Here is an 11808-nt window from a genome sequence, read left to right as displayed (position 1 = left end):
TGTACTATTTTAGTGTATGAGATGCAGAGGGAATTGACTGCCAGTATACTTCAGCAGCCTAAGTAAAACCTGGCAGCTGGACAACTGGATACCTACCATAGCAAGAAAACAAAACAAAACCAAACACCCTAAAACATTTAACTAATTGAATTTGCATATGTTTGGGGTTGGAAAAGTCTGCTGGCATTCTACCTTATGCAGACTGCTTTGCTTCTACATTTGTGTGTGTGTTTCTACTATGTCATTAAATACATATGAAGAGTTCCAGTTTAGGCTTAGAATTGTATGAAAGAGACAAATGAAAACCTTTTGGGCAATCTGAAATCAGTATTCAGTGCCTTCACAAATGAGATTTATTCTCATGCATGGGAGTTGAGAGGTGGTATTCCTGGGTTTTTTTTCCTTGCAAGCTATGTTGACAATATGGGATTTAAGTGTAAGTGGAGACTTCAACATGCTATGGAAAATTCATGTATTGAGTCCTGTGCTGTCTGCACTACAGATGCATTACAAAGAATCAGAAAAAGAGTGGGCTAGAAAAAGGCTATGCTGGAATGGATTTGTGCCTTCTAGGGTTTTTTTGGCATTACCTCACATATGGAGAAATTAATGGAATACATGGAATGTAGAGTTAGATTTTGCTTTCTATTTCTAAGGAGAGTTGTAGTAGACCACACTTGTGAATGAGGCACCATCAAGAGTTGCTCAAAGAGAGATAAATGCCTGAGCCTACTAAATAAGACCTTGCATTTTCCTTGGGTTCCACAGTGAGAACTGGAGTCCTAAGCCTCCTGCAGAATCAGATGCTCTTGAAAAAATTGCTGTGCTGAGGTTTTGCAGTAATTCTCCTTCTGTAAAATGAGAAGTTGTGTGCCTGTCCTAATGCTCCTCTGGGCACTATCTTAACATCTCAACAGAGGGGAAAGACCAGGACAAGAGGATCTCATGTAGTGACCTGGTGACTTTGCGGCAGAAGGACAGGGCAGAGTTACCCTAAATTGCACCACTAACTGAACAAACAATTCACTCCAGAACTGGAGGAATGCAAGCAGTCTTTTTGCTTAGGTGCTGCAGTCCTTAGTATCTACAAGTTATCAACCTGTTCAGAGGTTTCATTCTCCTTGCTTATTTTTGACCCTGTCAACTCACTGATATCTGAGCAAGGTAAGTGTGAAGCATTGCTGCTCCAGGCTAGCAAGTACTTCACACTCTGAATAGGTGTATGTGCCTGCACTGAGCAGGAAATCTGGATCCAAGTCCTCACAGCTCTTTCTCAGACAAAATAGTTTTTCTGAGTATGTCAGTGAGACCAAGAGGATTTGTTTTTAAATACTTTCTTTACAAAGAAAAGTTCACCAAATGTCTTGGATCTATGAACACTGAGTCAAAATCTTTATGTGACCAGAATTCACACATACTACCTGCTTCTGAAAAAGAAAAGGAAATCTCTATGAGCAGCCTGCATCTGGGGCAGCAGTTCACCACTGCAAAATATGCCTGCATGTGTGTTGGACTTGTAGACAGCCTGCTGATGTCAGGCTTGGGATCACTACTGGCTCACTTAATCTAACAGTCTGGGTTCAGGTGACACAGACTGGCCATCCTCCTGATGGAGCTTTTGTGAAGGAGCTGCATTTGAACTGCTTAAGACCTGTGTGTGATTCAAGTCACCTGCCCATCAGCTGAGATTTCAACTTTTTTTTTAATATGTCTTCTTATTTATATGCCTTTGATGCCTCATTTTCATGGTGCCTCATTTCTCTCCACTGCAGGGATTTCAGTTCCGTGTGCTTGAAATGTGAGTCACAGAATCGCCACTCCCCAGCCCTGCCCGATTACACTGCTCTGGGTTGTGCTCACAGCCAGATCTGATATAGGACACACAGCAGGAAGACAGAGAGAAGGGCACTTCCAAGGGACACTTCTGCTGCAGGACGGTGCTGCTAGAAGGCAGCACACCTTCTACACCTGTGCAGGCTCTTCATCCTTCTCCTGGCCTACCTGCAGTGGTTTGGTTGGAAGTATATTCTGTGTCGAGGTAGTAACGAGCCTCCAGAGACCTCAGCAAATATGCTGTGTTATTCACTGAGCTGTAGCTTAGATCGTCCCAGTAACACAGCTCTGCCAACATAAGGCAGCTGGGAGCACTTTGGTAATTCCGTAATCACAAATGTCAGACTAGGTCAGGAGTTTCCAAACCGTTTGGACCACTGGAGTGTAGTCAACTCTGAAAACTTATTGTACCCTGTTATTAAAATTCTGCCTAAAACCATGTTTTCATGTGGTTCTGTAGAGTCCCTACCAGTGGCTCATGGGGCACAGTAAGGAAACCACTGGCCAAAATACTTCAATTGTAACTAACTTAAGGTACCATTAAAGAGACTCTGTCTAAGTCTGCTCACCTTTCTGTGTGTGAAGCAGTTTTCCGGTGGTAGAGCATAAACAGTGATATGTATTATATATGCAATTCAAGAGGCAAATATTCATAGTTATTAACACACCTGCTGACTTAAAGCACCAATTTAAAAGGACTGGGAAATAACCTGAAAACAAGCACAGTGCTAGACCCATGTTAAAGTAATTTATGCAGTGACACCAAGGTCGTGTTTCTCACACATGACTGCGAGGTGTTATTGGTGAAGCACTGGTAGGCAGAAGTTTCTAAGGCCCCTTAAAAATAAAAAAAGCACAAGCAGAAAGCACAAGCACTGAGTTTACTGCAAATCTAGGACAGAAACTCATGCTTGCTTATTACTCTTTTAATATTTTTATTCTCAAAAGAGTACTGATTTTTATGTAACCAGGGATGTTAATGTGGCTCTTTGTAAATTATTTTTGCACTTGGGGGAAAAGATAATAAAGGGAGTGTTTGAGAAAATGTCTGTCCTGAGAAAATGCCTGTTAGTTAAGATAGTAGGTAAACAGCACTGTAATTAAAGGACTCAAACACTTTTGAAGTTGCTAAGGAAATGTGTGACAAATATCATCAAGAATGTGGTTCAAAGGATACAGTTCATATCTCTAAGTCACACAGGGAAAGCAAAATTCTGAGCCTCTTGCACTATGCTGGTTGAGTACCTGGCTTCAGCTGAATCAAACTCACTCTGCTGTCAGGTGTCTGCACTGGGTAACTTTTCTTGCTTTATCTGGGATGCTGAGAAAAGATAACCCATGGCATCAGGGCAAAGAAGGAGCCTGAAACAGGTCATAAAAAGGGCCATGAAAGATGAGGAGGTTAATAAGGTGACCAAGAAAAAGTTTAAGAAGAAAAATCCCCCAACTTTGTAGTGCCATCAGAGCTTTTGCCCTTACTCTTGTCTCCTTGGTACCCTCTTCTCCTTTCCTTTTCCCTTTGAGCTTCACAAAAACTGTTCCCATTTAGCCAGTTAAATGATGCTGAATATGGTTTATCATTGTTTGTGTTTGTAGTTAAATCAAACTGAATTCTTAGATACACTCATATTTTTTTTTTTTGTTTTGTTTTTGAGGTTTTTTGTTGGTTGTTGGGTTTTTAAAATTTGTGTTCACAAATACAGGTAAACAAAAGGAGTGGAATGTGTAAATAGTTATGTAGAATCAAGGCCTACAGTGGGATTTCTGGATTGTCTGGAAGACTCCTCCAAGACAGCTGGCTGGGAAGATTGGGACACAGGCAAACACTTGCGGTGGGATCCCATGGGCGTCCACTCACATCTTCCATGTAAGGGGAGCAGTGTCTGCACAAGACCTCTGGGCTCTTGTAACAGTGGTCATCCATCTTAGGTACCCTTGTCAGGATTACAGACTGATCAGATGTCTGTACCAGCATCTTCCAGCTCTACTGGCCTTGCTGAAGGAGTCATTTCCCAGTAGGAATCAGTAAGACCACCAGACTGTCCACTGCAAATGAAACCATCCTTTTTCAAAAGTCAGTTCTTCTGTGTGTTTTGATGAAAATATTGTTGGAGCCAGTGTAAGCAAGGATGCATTGCTGCTGTTTTTGAGGCCATTATACTGAGATTAAAGAAAAATCACATTTCAGGGCCTTTTACAACCCTAAAGTGATTAGAACAAAATTAAACCCCTGTTGAATTTTAGTGTGCTGCTGTTGGACAGGTTTTCTCATTTACCACAGCTGATACAAATCCAGGTTTTTTTCCCTTGAGAGTACAGATTATTGGCTTTCTGAGTATCTAGGAAATAGTCTAAAGCGTAATTCACCAAGCCCCAATCTCCAGAATAAAATGATAGTTCCCCAAGAATAAAAACACCACCACTGACTGTACAAAATATATTTGCACTTAATGACTATGCAATAAGGGGTCTAAAATAAAATTTAAGAAAAGATAGTATAAAATAAAAGAAATTAAGGTCTTGAGAGAAAAAAATCCCAGCAACAGTTCTGTTTATGTAAGATGAAATAAGTATATTGGTTAGTTTTAACACAGAATAACTTTAATGTATTTGTTAGTGGATTAGTCAGAACAACCGACTGCATTAATGCTTTTAATGCTATGTAGAGTATTGGAATGATTTAGCATTAGGTGTGTTTGAAAGACACGGCCCTGAGGAAGCTGTAACTTTGAAGATGGACTTACACTGAGAAGACATATGAACCATGTAATTTCCATAGATCCCTTCCAGCCTTAATGGTTTTATGACTCTAAAGCATTATTGAAACGAAGCTGCTTTTATTAAAGTATTTCCCTTGTTAGTGGCTCACAGCATTGTGTAATGATAAGAGCAATGGAGACATGACGTTAAGCTATTAAAAGTTAATCAGTAAAATATGAAGCCATAAACAGATGTACTTTATAAATGTGTGTGTGCAATTTATGCAATGTAGAAAAAGTTTAAGTACTAGATGTTTTGTAAGATCTTTACATATATATTACTTGTCTTGCTCCTATTAATGCAAAGATACTGCATATATGGTAGTAAGTAAACCTGAGCAGTTATTTTTATTTTATATGAGTTTATTGCTTTTATATTGCTGTTTTACTGTGCAAGCTTCTAGTATTTCCTGTCATAACTTAAACCATGTTCAAATGAGCTATTTGAAAACTTTAATTAATGAGTAAATTGGCTGTTTTTACCTGTATACAAAAACACCCAGAAGAGTAACTTTAAGGATTTAGACTTTTATTTATGCTTTTTTTCAGACAACGTGACCAGTAATTACTGTTAAATGTGGTTTCTAAATGGTCTTCAACCAAGACACCATCATTATTGTATTTAGTACCAAATTTTAACAACATTTTTCTGTCCCCATCTGAGTTCAGAAATCCAAGTTATGCAAAAGTAGGAGTGGCTCACAGGACTGCAAACTTACAGCTAATGATGTGTACTGGCATGGAATCAGCATAGATCCTTAGTAACCAAAAGTTGTTAACATCTGATTATAACTAATTTCCAACATCAAATGAGTGAGTCCTCTGCAAGCAGACACGGTCAGATCTCATAAATAAATACATAGATATATATATACAAATACATGTAAATATTTTTAGCAAAATACTTACAAATAAAACATATACTTCAGTATATACACATTAACGTAACTGAATACTTGGTGTATTACTTACCATTTTCCCACCTTTTACTTCTCATGAATACAGCGGATCTTTTAGGTTATAATTTTAAAGAGAAGATTCCAAATCCACATCTCAGTTGAAAGTAATAGGAGTCTTGCTCTAGATTGTTTCATTTTAATGACTTAAACTTTTTTAGTGAGCTAATTTTCTGTGGTTAATTATAAGCTCATCTTGTTTCTTGCATTAATCCCATATTCTCCTGTTTGCTTGATTACGGGCATCACTACCAGGACATTTCATTCTGGAACAGTACAGAAACAACCTCCCACACAATAAAGCACAGGACGATTGTAAACAAGGTTTGCCTTTTGATGCTTAAATTTGTTTTTACCCTTAAGCCCAACTTGTGAAGGTAGAAAGAAATTGGATCAAGCAGAACACCTGAAATTGTAGTAAAACAGGTTTGCTGACCATGCCTGTGTTCTGCTAGGGTGTCATTTGGATTGATGCTTCTGCTAAGGATCCCAAGCTTCTTTCTTTGGTGAAGATCTTAATTTTTGTCTTTTATTTACAACTCTTCTTTTTGTGCAGTTTAAGACTCGGGAGCTTTCACTGCTGGAAGATATTACTCCTAGAGATCTTGATCATGCAGCCTAATGAGTGAGAATCCAGTGTCACTCAATTTGAGCCAACAATAAGCATTACAAGACCAGACCCTGAACACAGTGCTAAGTAGACAAATAAATCTGCCTTGAGTCTGACAAGTAGGGATGTTAAAGTACTTGTACCTGGGTTTTTGCTATGTTGCCACGTCATCCATCCTAATTTGCATTGCCATATGGAGGAGGAGTGCTCCTGGCCTCTCCTCCCATGTGTTTCTCTTCTTGAGGAACCATGCAGTGTGGGGATCAGCATGTGGGCAGGGGAGGGAGAAGGGAAAGGTGTCCATCCTTGCATGTGGTTTTGCATTCAGGCTGTCTGATGCCAGCCTAAGAGGGGGCACTAGAGACAAGCAGAGATGAGGCAGCAGAAGATTTCAAAGGCAATATGGATTTGTGTTGGACTAAATTAAGTCTGACCTTAGAGGGATCCTCCAGAGCATGTATCCAGTGGAGCAACTGGTTATCAGCAGAAGAGACATGGCCCAGGAGGACAGGCTGCCACTAGAGCTTTGTACCTCGGTACTTCTGATTTAATGAAAATCTTGAGACATCACTGGCAGGGAGTATGAATCAACACAGCCTTTGTATTGCTGTAATTTGTAAGACTCAGACTGATGCATTTTATCCCACGACACTGTTTAGAAGCAGTATGTAGAGTTTTTAAGCTAAGGATCCTTGAATTAACAAAGTAAGTAAACAAATTACTGGTAGCAAACAGGAGTTTTGGGAGTGGGTGGGTGCAAATGGATAGGAAACTTGAAGGACAAGGAAGAAAACCAAACTAAAATACATCAGACTTCATCTACCAGTTACTTTTGTCTCAGTTGAGTAGGTCTCTGAGGCAGTTGCCCTGAACAGCAGCAATCTCTCTATTCCAGCTGGAAAAGGAAAGCGTGGGAAAGCTTCACATGTCAAGGGAACAAACAAGCACGAACAGACAGGAAATATGCTGTTAATTTTAAGATTTTAAATTTTTGGTCATTCCTTCCACAAAGGTCCCTCAGTAGTCAGACACACCTCATTTCTAAATGTTAAACTTTCTTCATTGTCACAGTATTTTTCTTATTAACCAATTATATTTTTTATAATACACATGCATTTATTAATATTTTAAAGAGGTTGAAGATTTTTTTTCTCATCATTTTAGAAATTGGGATGGCTTTGCAAAGGAAAATACTTCAGAAGGAATGCAGTGCATGGAAAAACAATTGACATCCCTATATCTTGTCCATGTCTCCGGCTCCACAGGTGTCAGGGTGGAGAGAGTGCTTCCTTTGGCTACACATGTAGGAAAGAACTGATGACCAAAGGAGCACAGGACTTATCCAATATTGTACATCCAAGAAAGTCTCTAATAGACATCTGGAAGGCCCCATAAAATGTGTTGTCAATAAATCTAAGCTAAAAAACAGATTTTTAACATCCTCTAACCCCAAATACCCAAAGACTGAAAGCTACAACTACTAAAAAACATAAGGTACAAAAAGAGGTCAGGAGAGATTGGGCATTGCAGAGGCCCTTGGCTTCTGCAATAATAGAAAGAGAATATGACTTCACAGTTCGAGCAAGAAGCACTCTACTCCACTTTCTCTTAGTGAGGAGGAAATCAACCCTACCACAGTTCTTCCAAAGTGGATCTGAGAGGCAAACTTCTTGTGGATCTCAGTTGGCTAGATGGAGCATCCATCTAATAATTGCAAATCAGAGCTGCGAAGGATCTCAAGGGTAAACATCCTCTTTCAGACACTACAGTGGTTTTGTGTGAAAACAGCACAGTGTTTTTTTGCTCTGTGTATTCTGCTTCTTAAAATTCTTTCTCAGGTACACCCTCACTTCTCTGCCCAGATACAGGTGTTTCTAAGTGCATTCTTTTAATCCATTATCATTTTAATACTACAGTAAGGACTCTTCAGCCTTCGTGTTTGGTTTTGTTTGTATGTATGATGTGAATAATGTTAATGGAGAATGATTACAGATGGGATGCACCAAGTGAGAATAAGATCCCACATACAAACTCTGCAGCATGAGGTTATGTTAATAAAATGTATTTCAAAGACTTGATAATAATCTAAATGCTGATTCCAAGATTCTTCTTATTGCTGACAAGATCTGACACTACAAGATCTTGGGCTACCACCCACAGGGAGAACAGGTAGCCTATTCAGTCAGCAAAAAGCATCAAGTAATAGGAAAGGAAAGAAACCAAAAACAAACAAGAAAAAAATGTCTCCTTTGGATCACAACAGCCAGGTCATGGCTGATTTATAAACAGCTGCAGAAAAGCCATCTTACGGCCAGTCTAAGCAAGTGCAGACTTTGGCACATCAAGCTCATGTCATATGTGTACAAGGTATGATAATGGAGAAGTAGTCAGCACAGTGCTGCACTTCCAAAATCTTGTAGATGTGTTGTATGGGGTAACATTAAAACTGGGCAATATAGTATATTATTCCTAAGACTGCTTCTTTGAGCTCTTCTTCTCAAGTCTTGCTTCTATTCACACATAACTGCACCAAGCAGATGTCTCATGCAGCTGAGGAAGCAGTGTTGAATTCCAGGCAGAGCAGATGGCAAGTCAGTTTTAAAGGTCTCATCTAAAAGTCCAACATAATGATATAGGACTCTATGGCATTCAATTAATTAGTGCTTGCAAGGTGATGGAATCAAGAATAACAGGATTTATTTGTTACACTGAGAGATGTATTTTCCATATTTTTTTATCCTTGTTGTCAGTCAAGTGACTGCATGACTAGCTGGGGAATCAGAGACAACTCCAGTGGAAAAGAGAAATTAGGTCATCTTGTCCATCCTTGCTGCCAGGACATGACTGTTCCCTGCAGTGGATCACTTCCCACACAGTTATCTTTCCAACCAACTTTCAGAAGATGGTAATGCAATTCAGAGTCCCATTTGGCTATAGCTTCCAGAGCTTTTGAGGACTTCTTTTTTTGGCTAAGAATGCTTAATGAGAGAATCAGATCTAACAATTTTAAATTCATTTCAAAGAGAAAAAAAGCAAATCTCAGAATTTCATTCTCAATAAAAACTTTTTAATAGAAAACCTGTGCAATATTTGGGATAACTGGGGACATTGTTTTCATTAGACAGGAAATAGTTTCGGCAACTCAGTTCTACCAATTAAATAATAGGCTTTCTGCTAAAAAGATCAAGCAACTAATTCAGTAAGTAGTTTAGGAAGCATCCAGTACTTGTGATACTCTGAGCAGACCATCATCAGGAGACCCAGCATCAGTGCTAGCTGACTGTAAGGATTCCAGGTTGCCTTGATAAATTACTCCAAGGGCTTGGATCCCATCCTTCAGCTAACATCTCAATGGGCAAACACTCAGACTGTACAGAGCAGGATTGGTTATTAAGGAAAAAATGGAAAAAACACAAATGGAAAAACAGTGATAGAATTTACACATAGGGAAATAGCACACTACTTCCCGAATGGCAGCTTTAGCATGACTTCCATGATAACTGCAAATGCAAACAACCCCCATCTTTTACCACCACATCACCGTGCTCATTGAGTAAATCCAGTATTTGAGTTAGTAAGTGGCAGCCCAAGTATTTCCCAAAGGACCCATTTGCTTTGTTTTACCCAGAGATGTGACCATGTAGTTTGGTTTAAGGCTTGATTCACTTTCTGGTTAGGCAGGGGTTCTCCAAACTCTACTCAGCTTCACTGGATCACTTCCTCTGGCTACCAAATTCTCATCCTCCTTTGCCTTCTCACACTTATCTACATTATTTCTTGATGTTTTTAGACCATCATTCTTCACTAGAGAATTTTGTTTGAACTTTATCCTGCAGCAACATTCTCACCAGAGAAGATTCAAAACCATTATAGGAACTTCCATAGAAACCCAGAAGTTCAGAAAGAAGCTCATCATGACAAAATGAGTAATGTCTTCTCTAGATCTTCTCTGAAAAGATCACAACCACTGCAACCTTGAGTATAAGTGCATGTGGTTGCTTTTTATGTCTCACCAGAGAAATCCTAAGATTTTCTTGATAAAAGATGCCTTTTTTCTTTCTCCAACAGAGGAAGAGTGCTCTCAGGTGCTCCAGAGTTCAGGAATAAAACAGGTTACTCTCTCCAGCTGCCTTATTAAATCTTTAAATTAATCCATGTAGCTTTTCCTTTTGTCCCCAGCAGAATTACAAAGACACTGCAGGGTTATTCCACCTCTGCTATAAACCCTGAAGTCATTGCAAAGTTCTTACGATGCTTCTTGTCTTTTAAAGTACATGAGAACTCTGTATTTCATTCCTTTACATAAATAATGCTTAACCTTGTCTTAATTTAAATGGACTTTATCCCATGATATTAGGTAGTCATTACAGTTACCAAAGGTTGTCCAAAATTCATCAGTCATTAAAGGGTCAGCATGCCAGGTGGGAGCTCCCAGGGTCTGGATGCTTGTGTACATCATACTGTCCATGGCAAGGTTGTGAAGCTTTGCTCAAGTAACAGTAATAATCAGATCCACGGTGACATGACAATTTTCCCTGGCTTTGTTGCAGTAACAGATTTCTAGATTACGCTTGATGAGGAAAGATGTGGTTACTAACAGAAGAACACACTAAATTACAGATCTTTTGTGGGTGTAGCAATTTCCTACTGTTAAGAGAAAAATAAAACATTGCAGTGTTACAAATCCACTGAACAGTCAACTTGTTTGCTTTCCTGTTTCTTTTCTTACTGCACCATTTAATCCTAGTGATTTATTAATTAGTAGTGAGGCCTGCCTGGTTTTCTCAGCAGGTGAAATTTAGAAAGTCAAGGAATGCAATATGAAGTCCCAGGATGCTGATATAGATCTCATATTTGTAGCTGGATGGAAAAAAAAAGTTACATCTGGAAAGCTTGAGCACTTATTAAAAATTAGGGTGCCTTTCGACAAGAACGATTTGCCCTTTCTCCTCCAGTTCTAATTGGACAAAAATATTTGCAATTGACCCAACAACCAAGCCAGACAAATAAGCAACATTTCCTTTTTATCTTTTAAGGCAGTGAACTAACAAGTGAGCCATTTTTATAAAGAGCAGCCATCTGGAAAAATAAAGTTATGTTTCTTTCAAATGTCAATACCCGTGCTGTTAAAGATCATTCTATTCGGCAACCAAAACAATTCCTTCTTCCTCAGCTGTTTTTTCCCTTTGCAATAGATGCCTTGTAGATGCACTCCAAAACAAATTGCCTCCCTTACCAGCCAAATTATCACTGATAAATTAACTACTGCAGACCATAAATTAACTGAATCCTCACTAAAATCAGTAAAACCTTGAGCAAAAGGATGTGCAGCATTAGGACCCACCTCTGAAAATAAATTACTGTTACAGATGTATTGAAGTTCTGCACAATGTACTATCCCTGCATACCACAAAATGTTCCTGGAACACCGTTAATCTAAGATTCCTCGCCATGCAGAGCTGCTGACAGCAGAATGCTTGCAAGATTTAGCTAGCAGGCAGCACTGACACAAAAATAAGTGGGTAGAAAGTAGCTAAGAGAAAGCTTCTATTTGGATTTCTAGCTATCAGCAGGATGAGAACCTGAACAGGCTTCCAGTCCCAAAAGAGGAAAAGAATCTAATACCAGCCTGATAAACATACTGCATACT

Source organism: Cinclus cinclus, chromosome 3, assembly GCF_963662255.1.
Source record: "Cinclus cinclus chromosome 3, bCinCin1.1, whole genome shotgun sequence".
In the NCBI taxonomy this organism is placed as follows: Eukaryota; Metazoa; Chordata; class Aves; order Passeriformes; family Cinclidae; genus Cinclus; species Cinclus cinclus.
Note: the sequence above shows the minus strand (reverse complement) of the source record.